This window comes from Cupressus sempervirens, chromosome 11 (genome assembly GCF_028749045.1).
Source record: "Cupressus sempervirens isolate cs-2001-9-10 chromosome 11, ASM2874904v1, whole genome shotgun sequence".
NCBI classification, from domain to species: domain Eukaryota; kingdom Viridiplantae; phylum Streptophyta; class Pinopsida; order Cupressales; family Cupressaceae; genus Cupressus; species Cupressus sempervirens.
Genome location: NC_143128.1, coordinates 38,970,663 through 38,987,898, shown reverse-complemented (window position 1 = coordinate 38,987,898; position 17,236 = coordinate 38,970,663).

Genomic DNA, 17,236 nt, shown 5'->3' with positions numbered 1-17,236 from the left:
GTTTGTAGAAATCTTTGTGGATGACACATTGTTTACTAGAAATGATTATTTATTCAAATCTTTTTTAGAGGAAATGAGTAAATAATTTGAGATATCAATATTTAGAGAAATCAAGTTCTTTGTTGGCCTGTAAATTCAATAGAAGAAAGATGGTATTTACATTAATCAATCTAAGTATATCAAGGAGATTCTAAAGAAGTTTGGAATGGAAGATTCAAGACCAATTGGAACACCTATGTCTCCTGAACATAAGATTTCAAAAAATGATGATTCCAAGGACGAAGATTAAACCACATACAAAAAAATGATTGGCAAACTTCAATATGTTGTACATACTAAGCCTAATATTACTCTTGTAGTTGGTATGGCGACAAGATTTTTAGCTAATCCTAAGGAAAATCATATGATGGAAATAAAGAGAACCAATAGGTATCTGAAGGGTAATGAAGAATATGGATTATGGTACAAGAAAGGAGGTAGTTTCAATTTGAAAGCCTTCACTAATGTAGATTGGGTAGGAAGTGTTGATGATAGGAAGAGAACTAGTGGTGGAGCATTCTTTCTTGGTAAGAGACTAGTGTCTTGGACAAGTAAGAAGAAAAATTATATTTTTTAGTCTATAACATAGTAACAGTTAATTGTTCCAATGTTGTTTGGTTCAAGAAACTTTTGGTAAGTATGAAGGTAGAAATCAAGGATCTAGTGGTTATCTTCTGTGATAACACAAGTACAATTTGTTGATCTCAGATTAGTTTTCACAATTGATTGTTAACACACTTAAGAAATTTTCTAAGTTGATGTGAAGTATAATATAGATGCCAAGCTACAATATGTGATGAGCCAAAAATTCAATAGGTGCCAAGTCATTCAAATGTTGAGAAAATAGATAGTGTCGAGCAAGTTTCAGATGTGAGTAACTAATAGATGTCGAGAAAAGTTCAAGTGTCGAGCAAGAAAAAATTTAGTATGTACCAAACATCAATAATTAGTAAGTTTTGAGTAACATGGAATCAACATAAGAATTTGTGCCTTCACAAACTAAGATGTAAACCTTTTTTGAGTCGACATAAGGATAAATCTTGAAGGATTAAAAGATAAGAATGAATCTATTTGGATTCCCCATGCAATCAACATGCAACCAATTAGAAAAATGGAAAGACTTGAATGGGAAAGATGGATGAATCTCAATCATAGATTCATACCTAACTCTAAATCATGAAACCTTTTTAAGGAAGTCGAAGCCCCATAATTCAATATGTATGAGATAGAGTGTCTAAGAAGAGAATGCATGAAAGGAAATAAAACTAGCAAAGTTTGAAGGAAGTAAAAGGGGTGAATTGACTTATAAGAAGGATAGAACTATAGACCAGTTAGAAGAATAGAGTATCAGTACTACAAACAAATTCATACCAAATTAGTGAGGATCAGATTGGATAGAACAAGGATCTAAAATCAAAAATAGTAGATTGCAAGCGATCAAGTTAAACATTCTACTATACTTTCTAACAATTGTAATAGTAGAATGAAATCCTATGGAGATAGATTAGTTTAATAGCCATTGTATAAAGCCTTTACCAGGGTGACATTCTAAGTGAATGTTTTGTAAATCCTTTAGTCAGGTACACCTTTGATAGAGTGTTAAAATCCTTTAATAGGGTAGGATCTAACAACCCTTGTAAGCTTTTAATAGGGCAAGCCTTTCATAGGGTAGATCATGAGAATGGTCAAAATATGTAACCTTAATAGGTGAACTTTATTGTTGTAGTAGTGAAAAGTTATGGGTGTCATCCCCACCCCAGTTTTACCTTCTCATTGGAGGGTTTCTGGGTAATCATATTTAGTGTCAAGTGTTTTTTTGGATCCATTTACTTTACATATTATTTTCATATGTTTATGCATGCAATGTTTTAAAGTTAAAAATTTTATTGGTAAAGGTTTAATACTTCTGATTCACCCCGCTCCTCCCCCCTACTCTTAGAAGCATACTTTCCACTTATTAATTCCCAACACAATTAATATACCAAAGAATCATGTGATGCATACCAAGACCAAGAATGTTGCACTAAAATATCATTTTCTAAGGGAATTGGTGCAAGACAAAGAGGTGAGATTGGAATATGTTAATACTAAAGAAAATATTGTAGACATATTCACAAAGCCATTACCTAAGGATGCATATTTGTATCTAAGAGGTAAGTTAGGGTTTATTCCCCTATTGGAAGCTCAATAAATGAATTTTAGTGATGTAGCAACTAGAGCATGTTGAAGATTAGTCAAGTTGATGCAATAATGAAAGGGAAAAATGCATATGAATCTGAACATCAAGTACATGCATAAGATGTCAAAGAGGGAGAGTTGTGTCATATAAGAAAAAATTAAGATGTCAAAGATGGAGAAATTAACTTGAAATCAAAGATGGCGTGTTTTCTATTAGAAGAATATATTAAAAACAAAATTTGCTGACAGAGCAAGAAACTAAAGTCAGAGGGAGTTCACATTGATAAATGGTGTTCTCATGGATGAGAATTAGAATGAAACTAAAATCATTTTCATTGCTTTATTTTTCTCTAAAATTTTATTATATTATGATAGATTATGTTGTCATCAATTCCAAAGAGGGAGATTGTTGAAAACAAATGATCAATTGTATATTGTCTTGATGTTACACAAAATGTCATGTCTTTACAAGTTATTGTATGTAAAACTCACTTGGGCAATAGAAATAGTTTCCTAGGGCTTCCAAGTATTCTAGTGTTTGCTAAGTTTAAAAGACAGTGTCTACTAAGTTTCACTCGAGTGTCAAAGAGAAGTTCATAGAAGTTAAGTGTTAACCGAGCTCACTCAGTTAACAAAGGAAATTTGGATAGAACCATTGTTAATTGAGCTCAATTGGTTACCAAAGGAAGTTTGCAAAGATGCAATTATAACCAAGTTCACTTGGTGAACACAAGAAAATCATTCTAGTGTTAGTATCTACCGAGTAGGGTCAACTAACAAAGGATTTTTTTTTTTTTTTTTCTTTTGGCATATTGAGTTTAATGGATTTATTTGTTGGTTCTAGTCAAATGAGGACATGAATATTAATTATTCTAAGTTGTATTCAAGATAACTTGAAAATGATAATAATATAAGTATAAGGTCAAGTTGAGGATTGAATAAGTGAGAATGTGTAGAAGATAAGAAGATTCTTAGAGGAAGTGAACTGGAAAAATAAGAAAAATATCCTTGTTGGGTGGCAAAGATTAATCTGAACAGGAAGGATCAAGTATTCAAGCTAGAATTGAGATATGAAGTTAGCAATACAATTACATTAGGAATGAGGTCATATCATTATTACTCTTTAATAATTGTAGCAATATATCAAATCTCTGAAGTAAGTTGGCTTAACAACTATTTGACAAATCTTCTAACAAGGTGGCATTTCTAAATTGAAGTGTAGAAAAACCTCTAACAAGGCCACTCATAATAGGGTGATTAAATCATCTATCAGGATCACACCTAATAGTATAATATGTAAACATTAACAGAGTTGGCTCCTAATAGGGCTGACTTTAGAAGAGTGAAAAATAGTAACTAGTTGCAACTGGTGGTTTTTGCCAAATTAGATTTCCACATTACATCTTGGTGTCAGTTGTGTTCATGTTATTTATTTTATATGTATGCAACTAAGTTACTTAGGTTAATCATAGTTAATATCTTAAGATCAAAATTTTCAATATTTGTTAAGTAACAATTGATATTATAGTGTTTACTAAGTTACAACATATTGTTAGTGTTAATCAAGTGCCTGCATGTTAACTGAGTAACAAAGTTTATGTTTTATATTGACATCTAAGGGATCTTGGATTTATTTTGTGATAACTGATTTGCCTCTCCCCTCTCAATTATTCCTCTTATATTTCCAATATGTTTTTCATGCATACTCTGCCCCATTGACATCAATGTCAAAGTTCTCAATCTCAATGTTACAACATACCAACTATTAAATACCAATTACTAATATGATGCATCAATTCTTCAACCAACTAGAGTGTCCAAAGACACTATTCAATACCAAATACCAAGATTCCTCAATGACTGAGATCATCACAAATACTTCTCCATACCAGAAGCATCAACATTTAGTCTAGGCTAATAATAGTGCTCTATACCATTGGACTAATGCATTTACTACATAACCTACTCAAAAGTAGGTAGGGGCATAACCCCAAGCATACCTCTAAAGTAATCAAATGTATATTTAGGAAAAGGTTTCATAAAGATATCTACAATTTGATCTTTAGTACTAACATACTCCAATCTAATCTAATTTTATGATACTTTCTCTCTTAGCACATGATACTTAATGGATATATGCTTAGTCATAGAATGCAATAAATGATTCTTAAACATACTCACTATACTTTTTTTATTATAGGTAATGATAATAGGTTCTTCAAACTCAATTCTGATATCATTCAACATCTACTTCATCCACATAACTTGATTATAGTTATTTGTTGTTGCAACATATTATGCCTCAAAAATACTCTATGAAATACAATATTTCTTCTTTCTTAACCAAGAAACCAATCTTCCTCCAAGAAACAATGCTCCACCAGTGGTGCTCTTTCTATCATCCATACCACCTGCCCAATTTGCATCATTATATGCACATAAATTGAAATCACTTGATCTATCATACCAAATTCCATAGTCAGATGTCCCTTTGAAATATCCAAAAAAATTTACTGCTACATGATGATACTCATTATTAGCTTGAAATCAAGCTACAATCCCAACTATATTTCCTACATATGGTGTGGTGTAAGTTAGATACTACAAACCTCCAATCATGGATCTATACTTCTTCTACTCTACTGTAGGTGTCTCATCTTTACTGGATAACTTGTGACAAGTTATCATAGCTATATCAATAGGTTTAAAACTTTCCAAACCAACCCTTTTCAAAAAATCATTCAAGTACTTAGCTTGTGAAAATAAAATACCACCATTGTTCTATACAATCTACCATCCTAGGAAAGACTTCATTTCTCCTATCATTCTCATTTCAAATTCATTCTTCATCTCTTTAGAAAAATTATCACTTGATTCATCATTACCTCCAAACATAATGGCATCAACAAATATTGTAATAATGAACAAACCATTTTCAACTTCTTTCAAATACAAGTTATTGTCTATTGTACCTTTAGCAAATCCAAGCTTTGTCAAATAACTATCCAACTTGGCATACTAGGTTCTAGGTCCTTTCTTTAGACCATATAGAGCTTCCTTTAGTCTACATACCATGTATTTATCTTCTAAAAAAGGAAAACCTTTAGGCTTGTCAATATATACCTCTTCTACAAGTTCTCCATTTAGGAAGGCTGAAATCTGATAAACTTTGAACTTCTTATTCATTGCATAAGCCAGGAACATCCTTACTTCTTCCATTCTAGCTATAGGTGCATAAGTATTATCATAGTCTATTCCTTCTTTCTATGAATATCCCTTGCATACAATTCTAGCCTTCTTTCTCACAACTTTTCCTGACTCATTCATCTTATTTTTGAATACCTGTTTGATTCCTATCACATTCTTGTCTTTAGGTCTAGGAACTAATACCCATGTATCATTTTTCACAATTTGATCTAATTTTTACTTCATTGCTCAAATCCAATTATTATTTTCACATGCTTCATATGTTCTTAGGCTCAACTTGAGATATCAAACATATATCTTCATTTACTATGTTCCTTGTCATCACACCTTTGTCTTTGCTTCTAATTATCTACTCAAGTGGGTGATTCTTTGTCAGATTCCTACTAGAGGTTAGAGTTGACATCTCAACTCTTATCTCTTCTCTAGATTAATATCTTTATTCTCTTCTTTGCTCAATAGTTGGCACACCATTCTACAAATCATTGTTAGTCTCAAACAAAACTTCATCATTATGTCTAACAATTCTAGAATTATCTCCTTCTTCATATAAATTATAATCTACCATCTTTTCCTTAGTTCCAAATTTTTCATCAATATTTATATATGTACATTCAACTATTGTCTTAGTTCTATAGTTAAAACATTTGTATGCCTTTCTTTTCAATAAATAACCAAGAAACATACCTTCATCACTTCTTGGATCAAACTTACCAATATCATCATCTCTCTTAATGTAACATTTTGCCCCAAATATTTTGAAATACTTAAGTAATGGTGAATAACCAAACCATAGTTCATAAGGTGTCTTCTTCATATCTTTTCTAATCTGTATTTTGTTAAGAGTGTACACTGTTGTATTGATTTCTTCTCTCCAAAATGTTTTAAAAATTCTCAAATAATGTTGCTCTTATTTCTTCTACTATAGACATATTTCTTCTTTTAAAAATCCCATTTTTCTCAAGTGTTTGAGGTGAAGATAGTTTCCTTTTGATTCTATTATCTTCAAAAAGTATATTAAATTCTCTAGAGGTGAATTGTCCTCCTCTAGCAGACCTCAAATGCTTTATCTTAACACCAAATTTGTTCTCAACTCTATTCTTAAATATCTTAAACTTCTCAAAAGCTTCATATTTCTCTTTAAGAAATGATACCCACATTATTATAGTGAAATCATCAACAAAAATCATAAAATACGTTTCACCATAGAATGCTCTTGTTCTTAAGGGACCACATAGATTTGTGTGAATGATATCTAGCTTCTCTATGGTAGTGAACTTCTTGCTAGGAAATGATACATTCTTCTATTTAGCCAAAATACATTCTTTATACACAACATTAGTAGGCTTTGTAATTTTAGACAAGTGTCTGACTGTAAAAGTTTTACTAACCTTCACAATATTATCAAAGTTTATGTGATAGAATCTTATATGCCACAACCAATTATTATCCACTTTAGCTACCAAACATGTAATCTTAGTAGGATTCAACTGAAATACATTACCTTTGGATCTAGTGCTAGTTCTAATTAGCTTGCCATCTTTGTCTTTGATAATGCAATTCTTCTTAGTGAATTTCAACTGATAACCCTTGGCCACCAACTGTCCAACACTTAAAAAATTATGCTTCAATCCATCAACAAAATAAACATCATTAGTGTTAGTTTTACCATCAAGTGTAATGGATCCAATTCCTATTATATGAAAAGTTTTATTGTTACCAACTCTAACAATACCTCTATCATGATTCTTGAACTTCACAAACTTATTCATATTACCAGTCATGTGATGTGAACAACCACTACCAATTATCTGATCAGATTTCTTTTCCACTTGGAATATTTGAGCTCTTTCTTCTCTAATTTCTTTATCAAGATCATCTTCCTTGATAGCCACAAACCTAATTCATCATCACTTTTAATTTGACCTTTCTCATCAGACTCTTCATCTTCATTTGTATATAAATAATTTCTATCTCTATCTCTTCTAGGATTAAACATTCCCTTATACTTTTTCTCTTTTTTTGGACATTTAGATGTGTAATGAAAAAATTCAACACAAGTCCAACATTTAAAGATTTTCTTATCATCTTTTTCTCTTCTCACAAGAAGGGCTATTCCTTCCTCAATCTTCTTGTCTTCATCAGATCTGCTGCTACCAACAAAGTCTCTGCTTGTGCTTGTACTCCTTGTTATATTAGATCAAATGTTCAAGGAACTAAAAGTTGTTTTGACTCTTGCTAGATCCCCAGAATATCTCAAATCTACTTCTATAGATTCTAATCTTTCAAGCAATGTTTCCTTTGTGAAATCCTTAGTATAGGGCATTACCAGCTAAATCATCTAAGCTACTTTCTTGAATATTGGTGTCAAACATTTCAAGATTTTCCATATTATTCCATCTTCTTCCTTGGTTCCATAATGAGACTAAATTCCTTTAAGAATTTTTGATATTATACCAATATAACTTCCTACAGATTCATCTTCCATCATTTTAGCACCTTGAAATGCACATATCCAATTCTATAATCTCATTCTCTTTGCATTTTTATCACCTTTAAAAGTAGTTTCTAACACTTTCCAAATTTCATAAGATGTTTCAAGTGACTTTACCTGACTATATTCACACTTCAGAAGAGCTAATAGTAGAGCTTCTCTTTCTCTCATGTTACACTTGAATAGATCTCTTTCATCTTCACTACATCCTTCTATCTTTTCTTCTTCAACAATTCTCTTCTTACTCTTTGTCAAGATACAATATCCCAAACCCATGGACACCAAATGAGTCTTCATATTCTCCTTCTAACTATTATAGTTGGCCTCATGAAATGTAGGACTATCCTTTTTGAAAAGATTCACCATCAATGTCCCAAAGTTAAGCTTTTCCAACTATTACCACTATTATCATCCTTAAAAAAAACTTAACCATATGAGCAATATAAACTAAAACCACAATAAGATACTCATAAAAAATAGCACCAGATATGTTGACTAGGGAAAGGCTTGATTAGAGAGAAAACCCCAATGGTAACAGTACCCACAAGAGGGTTTACTAATATAAATGTTCCTTGCTAGAGGATGGACCCTATTAGGAGTCTATGGATACATTTAGTACATATGAGTCCCTGTTAGGAGACTTTGAATCCCTGTTATGAGATTCCAACCCTATTAAGAGTTGTGCCAACCCTTTTAGGAGTTATGACAACCCTATTATGAGTTGTTGAAGATAGTTAGACCCACTACCCAAATAGCTTCAATAGAAAGACCAATGAATCCACTGTCCAAATGATCTATGTATTGTTTCTTGTAGAATAATATAATTTTATTGTATTGTTCCTTCCTATTTCTCTATCCTATCAATTGGAATTATGCTTCTTCTAATCTTGTAACTAGATGACAAATCTCACATCCAATAATCCCTTGAATTACTTACACTCATTTAGTAAGCACTCTACTCTTTTTCACACTTTGTACTTCATACAACAACAAATTCTATCATCATGACACATTACAAACAAGGAAAACATATTTCCTTTATACCATATCTTCAAAATAATTCCTTGAGTTGTCCTTGAGGCTTTCCCAATTAATTATAATAAGATAATTAATTAATTACAATTACAATAGCAATGTTGGCTCATAGTCTATACAAAAATTCACACCTACAATACTAAGGCTTGTGCACTCACTGATGTCATCAACTAACTATCCTTTGTCATTATTTGACTATGCATCTTCTCATTGCATCTCAAATGTAAGATAGCAAAAAAATGTTAGGAACTGCTTTCTCAATACCCTATCTCTGAAATTCTCTCTATAAATTAGGTACAACTTCTATACATCTTCAATTTAGACTTTATGCACTTGACCATATCATTAGGACACAATATAGAACATGCCCATGATTGCACATCACTAGACAATCAAACCATTGTTTGTACTATTAAATTCTTTGTCTACTACTCAACCAATCTTTACAAAAACCATGCTCTGTTGACATCAACGATAAAGAAAATCATGAATGCAACATGTCAATACTCTCCAATGCTCAGGATACTCCCTCAAAGTATTATCTTTAGAATTAATGGTAACAATTATATATATATATATATATATATATATATATATATATATATATATATATATATATATATATATATATATATATATATATATATATATATCAATGATTGGAAATTTACAATATTTTGGTCACAATAGACTTGATATTGCATTAGTAGTTGGCATTGTTGTAAGATTTTCTACAAGTCCTATGGAGAATCACATTATGGTAGTGAAAAGGATACTGAGATATCTAAAAGGAACAAAAGACTATGACTTATATTACAATAAGAATGACAAGTTTAAACTATAAGTATACACAGATGCCAATTAGGTAGGAAATGTTGATGACAAAAATAGTACAAGTGGAGGAACTTTATTTCTAGGTAAGAGACTAGTTTCATGGACATGAAAGAAGGAGAACTTCATTTCTCAATCAACAAGTAAAGTTGAATATGTGTTAGTAGTAATATTTTGTTAAAACATCATGTGGATCAAGAAATTGTTGAAAGGGATGAAAAAAGAGATCATTGATCTAGTTGTTATCTATTGTGAAAACACTATTTCTATAAATATATCAAATAATCTTGTGATGCAAACAAAGACAAAGTATATTGCTATCAAGTATTATTACTTAAGAGTGGTAGTTCAAGACAAAGAAATGAGATTGGAGTATGTGAACACTAAGGAATAGATAGCTGATATTTTCACTAAGTCATTATCTAAGAATTCTCATGAATACCTAAGAGTCAAATTAGGGGTGATTCCCCTAGAAAAGGCTACTTAAGTTGAGATGGAGCTTTGCATCAAATATGTTGATTAGAATATCTTACAAGTTGATGCAGAAAGTCATACTTTAGGAGTTTTCTAAAGCAGTGAAGGAAAGAGAAGAGAGTGAAGGGATATGATAGATGATGAATTTGGTATTGACATGAGGATATCTACATAATCAAGATGTATGAGCTAGATAATGTTTCTTTGACATTTTTTTCAACAAGGGGGAGAGTGAGTTACCAATAAAAAGAGAGTAAACAATGAAGAGAAATCATATATGAAAGAACAGGCAATATTATTCATCAAGAGATGTTACAAATAATATAAAGGGAGAGTAAACAATGAAGAGAAGTTAAGATATGTTGCAAAGAAGAACTTATATGAGGTGTTTCTAAAAAAAGGAAGATGTATATCAAAGAGGGAGTATATGATCTTATATAAGCTACATGGATGAGAATTAGATTGAAACTAAAAGAGAGAGAGATTGTTGGACAACTCTATGCTTGAAGCAATACATGTTTTGGATTGCATGGTAACTAGAGGTGTTATCATAAATGCCAAAGAGGGAGATTATTGGAAACTAAAATGGGAACAATTGTTATGTTGTCATTGATGTCAAAACTTATTGGTAAGATAGTTTTCTATCTAATTTGAGTGTCATATCAAGATGATTAATGAAGAGGATTTGAGGAGATGGACATACTAAAAGTACCTAGAGGAAAGGTTGAGTTATGAGAGGAAACTACAATGGGAACTTGATTAGTTAGACTTTGACAGTATAAATTTATCGTTTACATCATGCTACAAGTAACAAAGATAGCTACACTAGAGCCTTGAAGAAGTGATTAAATAATTACTAAATGCATAGGCTTGACTAAGAAAAAGAGCCGAATATTAAGGAACTTGAAGTATATGTCAAGTGATGCTAGTGTCGATCGAGCACTAGTATGTGTCAAGTACTAGTGTCAATCGAGCATCAATATATGTGTCAAATAGACATATTAGTAGCAACTGAGTCACCTAGTGATGACTAAATTTCAAAACATAATGTTGGTTGAGGGACAACATTTAATAGTTTATGAGAAAATTAAGATTTCTCATTGATAAAGTTGATTTCTTGGAATATGCAAAGCATGTAGAAGATAATGAATGATGAGTTGGATCAAATAAAAGGAAATTGTGTTTGCATGTTTCCGTACAAGGATTCTATGAGAAGTTTGGAGAAGTTTCTAGAAGAGAAAAAGGAGACTAAACATCAAAAGGATTTGATGAATCTAACCTAGCCCTAAGATCTACGATGTTGTTTAGGCAAAAAAAGATTAGAATTACCTATTAGGAAGGTACAAGGGCTAATATAAGAAGGGTTGGAGTAGTTGTTGATGCTATTGATTAGAAAACTTGAGTAGAAGGCTAAATAATTGTGAAGAGCTAAAGTGTGATTTCTTGAAGGAGTGCCAAGTAGATTAGAGACTAAGATGACAATGGAGGCCAATCAGTGGATCATCATGTAAGCCAAACTATGATCTGTATTTGTAAATGAGTTGTATTAGTCAGATAAAAACCTCCTATTACTTTCTAACCATTGTATCGGTACTACAATACTTTAAACAAGGTTGACCTAATAGTTATATATAAATCCTTTAATCAAGGTGTCATTCTAATAGAATGTTAGAAATTACTATAACAAGGCCACTCCTAATAGGGTGATTAAATCCTCTAACAAGGTCTCATTTAACAATGTGTTTTGTAACCTTTAATAATGTTGGCTCCTAATAGGGCTCACTTTAGAAGATTGAAAGATATGTTACTAGTGGTTTTTCCCAAATTGGGTTTCTAGGTTAAATCCTAGTGCTAACTTGTGTGGATGTTATTTGTGATGATTTATTGTTAATGTTTTATATTCTACAAGTCTATTATTATTAGAATAGTGGACTACTAGTTGATGTTATTGATAATCTACTATAGATGTCAAGCTAATGGATGCTTAGATCTAAAGTAGTTGAAGTGTTTAATTATAGATTTGTTACATTTGGACCTTGGATAACTGATTCCTCCCCTCCCCCCCACCCCCCACTTAGTTATTCTAAAATATTCTAGAAAAAAAAACATGGATAAAAAGTTGGAAACAATCAAATACTTTGTAAAGTCTATATTTTAGTGATGTTGGAAGCCATGGAGAAAGAGAAAATGATTAGAAATGTTATACATTTGGCTAGTAACAAATTTTGCACACACCATATAGTGTGTATTTTTATATTTTGAAAATTTCATATTTAATTCCATAGGAAATATGAAGCCTTAGGCTTGGGATTTCTATGGCATCCAACCCAAAGGCTTCATGTGTATGATATGCTTGAGATGTGTTTTGCAAAAAATTATAGAAATAGATTTAAATGTTGTTCATGCTCCTATAAGGTTTGTACATGTTTAAATATAGTAAAAAAGAATACCATGATGTTGGTAACCTTTTTATTAGATATCTAACCATTTTCTTTTTAAATTTTTGATCATATTAAGCTTTTTGTGTGTAATTTAATTTGGCAGTGTGTAAATTTTTTTGTCAAAATCCAACATGTGGTATTTTGGGCATAGATTTGGGTTCACTAATCAAATTTTGAAACAAATTACATTTTGGAGACTTGATTCCATTCTACACAACTAGAATAATGTACATTTTTATTTTTTGTTTTCTTTCTAAAAAATTAGGAGGGAGACATGCTCACATTTTGATTTTTGAGGATGTGTCCACTTTTAAAATTCATATAAAAATTATATGCTGATAAAAATTTAGGTGATAAATCTTAGATAAACTAAATCATATTATCTAAAATTGAATTGAAGTGATTTAAATTGTTTTTTAAATAGTTGACATTTTCAAGGGAGAACTCTAGATGCTAACTTATTTTTAAAAAAATGACCCCTTGTTCTACTCCCCCTCTTTGAGACCCTTAATCTACACCATTTGCAAAAAATGAATATATTTGAAGCTAGATTAAGTGTACTTTGACTCTTGTTCTTGTTGCATCTTCAATTTTTGGTTATGGCTCTCATGATGTTTTCATAGAAGTCCAAAGTTTTCTAATATTAGGAAAAAATGACATCTTATAACCCCTTTTGGTCCCTAGTGTAGTTACTGATATTAAAATATTTTTCTATGTAAAATGTATTATTTATTGTAATCGAATAAGCATAATTACCAAATATATATTCACAATGTACCTTGTCATGATAATGACTAACTTGATGCTTGCGTTGACCAAAGATTTGGAATGAGTCAACTAATGTGATTCTTATAGATTTTTCCTATTGGAAACCTAATGTGAAAGTGAGATGTGTGTGTGTGTGTGGGGGGTGGGGGGGGGGGGGGGTGGGGATGAATCAAAATATTTGAAACATTTACCATTTCAAACATAAACCATGCTAAACATGATTCTCCAACTCCTCCTTAACCTTAATCTTGCAACATCATTTAATTTCATGTAATACCAAATTTAATATCTACTAGCATGATCAAAATACATTAAAAAGTAAAAAGCACTTGACACAAGATTTGGTAACGTAGAATCCCTCCAAGGTGAAGCTAAAACTATGGTGGGGATGACATCCACAAAATCTTTAGTACTTCAATAAAAAAGTGTCTGTTACAGATACAATTTTGATCACTTCTAATGATCTACCCTATGAGGAGTCCACTTGGTTAAAATATTACAAGATTGTTAAGTATATCTTTACAAAAGAACTTGAACTTCACAATTAAGTGAGAACTCTATTAAGAGACTTATAATAGGCATGTTAGGACCACTCTTTTAAGAGATTCACTCGATACACTTGTTAGAATGTAACACTACCTTGATGCTTTGGTTTGCACTAAAGTGTTGATATCCGATCTTCTCTATCCAATAAGTAATCACTTCAATGTGACTAATCTCCAATAACTCCTCACTATAGTTCTTAGTCACCTTACTCTATCACAACTCATTGATTCTCCTTTAGCTTCCTTCAACCCACTCACTCACAACCCTTTTTAACCAATTTATGAAACCCTTCTTAAATAACCATTTGAAGAAGTTTCTAGATCATAATCAATCCTCCCTATTCATCCTTTTGGCTATACATACTTTCTATTTTTCTAATTGGTTCTTTTTCCTACATGGGGATAAGTGATAAAAAATTACAATCATAAGTACCTCCTTGTTCTTCACCTTGATCGTAAAAAAATATTTCATGCTTGGAAAAATGGTTTACATAAGATTTTGTGTTATTCCAAACTAATATATAAAAATTTCATAACTCGAGATATATTTCTTTGAGACATGGTCATGCTTTTTTCTTCTTGCTAATCCTCTTCATAGACTTCACTTGGCTAAACTATTTTCTCTAAATTATTAAGCTCATATAACACTCAATTTATATGATGTTTTTCCTTCTAGATAGCTCAAAAACCACTAACTTCTTGGTGACTATATGATGCTTGGCATAAGTTGAACTTGTTTACTTCTCAATCTTGTTAGATTTCCACAATCCATTAGACATGAGATTTTTGCTTCTGGATTTGATTGTGTTTATTTTTTTAACATCAATTTTTTGGATCACACTCTGTGATCCATCATTAGGATGAGAGAATTCAATAATGCATTCTCTCATCCTGATGATGGATCACAGAGTATGATCTAGAACATTGATGTTAAAAAAACAAACACAATCAAATCTAGAAGCAAAACTCTCTTGTTTACTTCTTTTCTTTATAGCTTGGCCTTCATTGTAGCTCAGTTGTAGTGTTGACCAACTGACTCTTCCTTATGAATGAAAATTTTTTTTGTACTACTATACAATACTAAGATTGATTCTTGGGTCAACAATATCCCCCTTTAACATTAGTGGCAAAAACACTTATTAGGATCAAAATCTAACTTAACAAAAAATTCAAAACATCTACTCCCACTTAGGGTTTAATCAATTCCTATAACTCAGTCATTTTGAAAATATTTTTGTTCAACATTAGATCAATAACTCTATCTCCTTATTACTCCAATGTGATTCCCCCTTGTATTTTAGTCAAAATATACATAGCATTCCCCCCTTTCAAAATTTTAATACATTATTTCCCCCTTATTTTTTTTGCTTATGTTGAATTGTGACATTCAATTAGGGATCGGTGATTATACCAAATTCATTAAAAATGGGTATTATAATCTCAAGATAATAGCTAGTGATTTGTTCTGATTTCTCTTGAGTGTCTCAAGAACTTATCTCTCAATCTCCAATCTGGTTGCAAGTTCCACCATATTGTCTCCTATAGACAATTGCTAACTCTATATCAGGTGCTTAGAAACCTATAAGTGCCTTTGCATTACTTCCAAATGAGGTAATAACAATGATTGAATGGATGTGATCTTTGATTTGATGTTACACTCCTCATATAATAACTCTAATTTCTTCCCTTGCAAAATATTATCTTTGAAAAATATATTGAACTAGAGCTAGGATCTAAGTTCCAATCTTTACCACACTTATGTAGATCTACATCAATTTTACCCATCTTCTTACTTATTTGTTTTGTAAACATGTAGGGACAACAAATATTTTGGGAAAAAAATGTATTTGTATTATTCACTAATTTTTCCAAATAAGTAACAAGAGTGGAGAGTTCAACTTTCTTAATTGCAATTTTAGTTTCCACTTTCTTCAATACTTTGTTCTCAAACTTCTTTTCTGACCACTACATGAATTTTTCTTGAGTATCTATGTTAGGGTCATTAAGATTCCTAACAATATTATTCAATTTTTCAATTATGGAGGCTTTCTCATCTAGGCTATCTGCAACAATAGTGTCAAGAAGTATATCCTTAATATCATATAATACATGTCTTTGTTGATGCTCTTTTCTCATCTCCTCTTGATTTTCCTTTATGTCCAGCAAGTCACTAAGTGTCATCATTTTCTCAATACTTAATTTATATTTATCCCAATTAGGAATCACATATATTCATCAAGAGTAATAGGTTTACCCTTCATGGTCTATGGAGATTTCTTCATCTTTCTCTTCACTTTTGTGCCTTTGGAATCTAGAGTGTTGGAGCTTGATACAAGTTATTGTTTTTTGTGTGGGGACTTCCAGACCCAAACTTTATGTCTCCTTTTGTGTCTCCTTAACCTGTTGAGGCTCAAAATCTGAAATTTTCTCCTTATGTTTGCTCTCCCATTGTGCTAATTCATTCTCCTTTTCCTTGTAATCATCAATTTAAGTTCACTAGTTGAACTCTATTTTCCAACCTCCTTTCTCCCTTACTCAAAGGTCTTGAGGCATGTACTCTATCACCAATGACATACTCATCTTCTTGATCATCCTTTCTCTTTTCATTCTTCTCACCATATCTATTTATATTATCATTTCCCTCTTTGGAATCATCCTCCTATTCTTGCATTTGTGTGTTATCTTCTTCAATAGTTGGAAAACATTGTTGGTTAGCTTGACTCTCATTAAAATCACCTTAAATTTATCTAGACTAGATGAAACAATAGGAATATTAATTTAAAAAAAGGTGTTGAATCTACCTTTTGTGAGCTTATTTTTGTCGATCACTATTAGGATGATCTTTTACTTGTTCTATTACAGGTAGGATTCAATAAATTCCCATGTGTTGACTTGTATGGTGGAGCATCCTCCTTCTTATTTTCTAGGTCACCCATTATATTTTCTTTATTTGACACATTCTTACTTGGGTTGATCTCTGGCTCATCTTCAATTATAATTGTGTCAATTTTCCCTTCACTTTTTTGAACCATATGTGTTGGATCATCATAAATGTCTTTTATGTTATCCAACTCTACCTTTTCAGGCTCATCTTTCTCATCCTCATCTCATCATCAACCATCAGTCCATTAATATTATTGCATATGATTTTACTTTCTTCTAATACATTCTCTATTTTTCTAAGTTTCAAAATAAAAAATGCTCTTCTCTTTGGAATAAATTATATA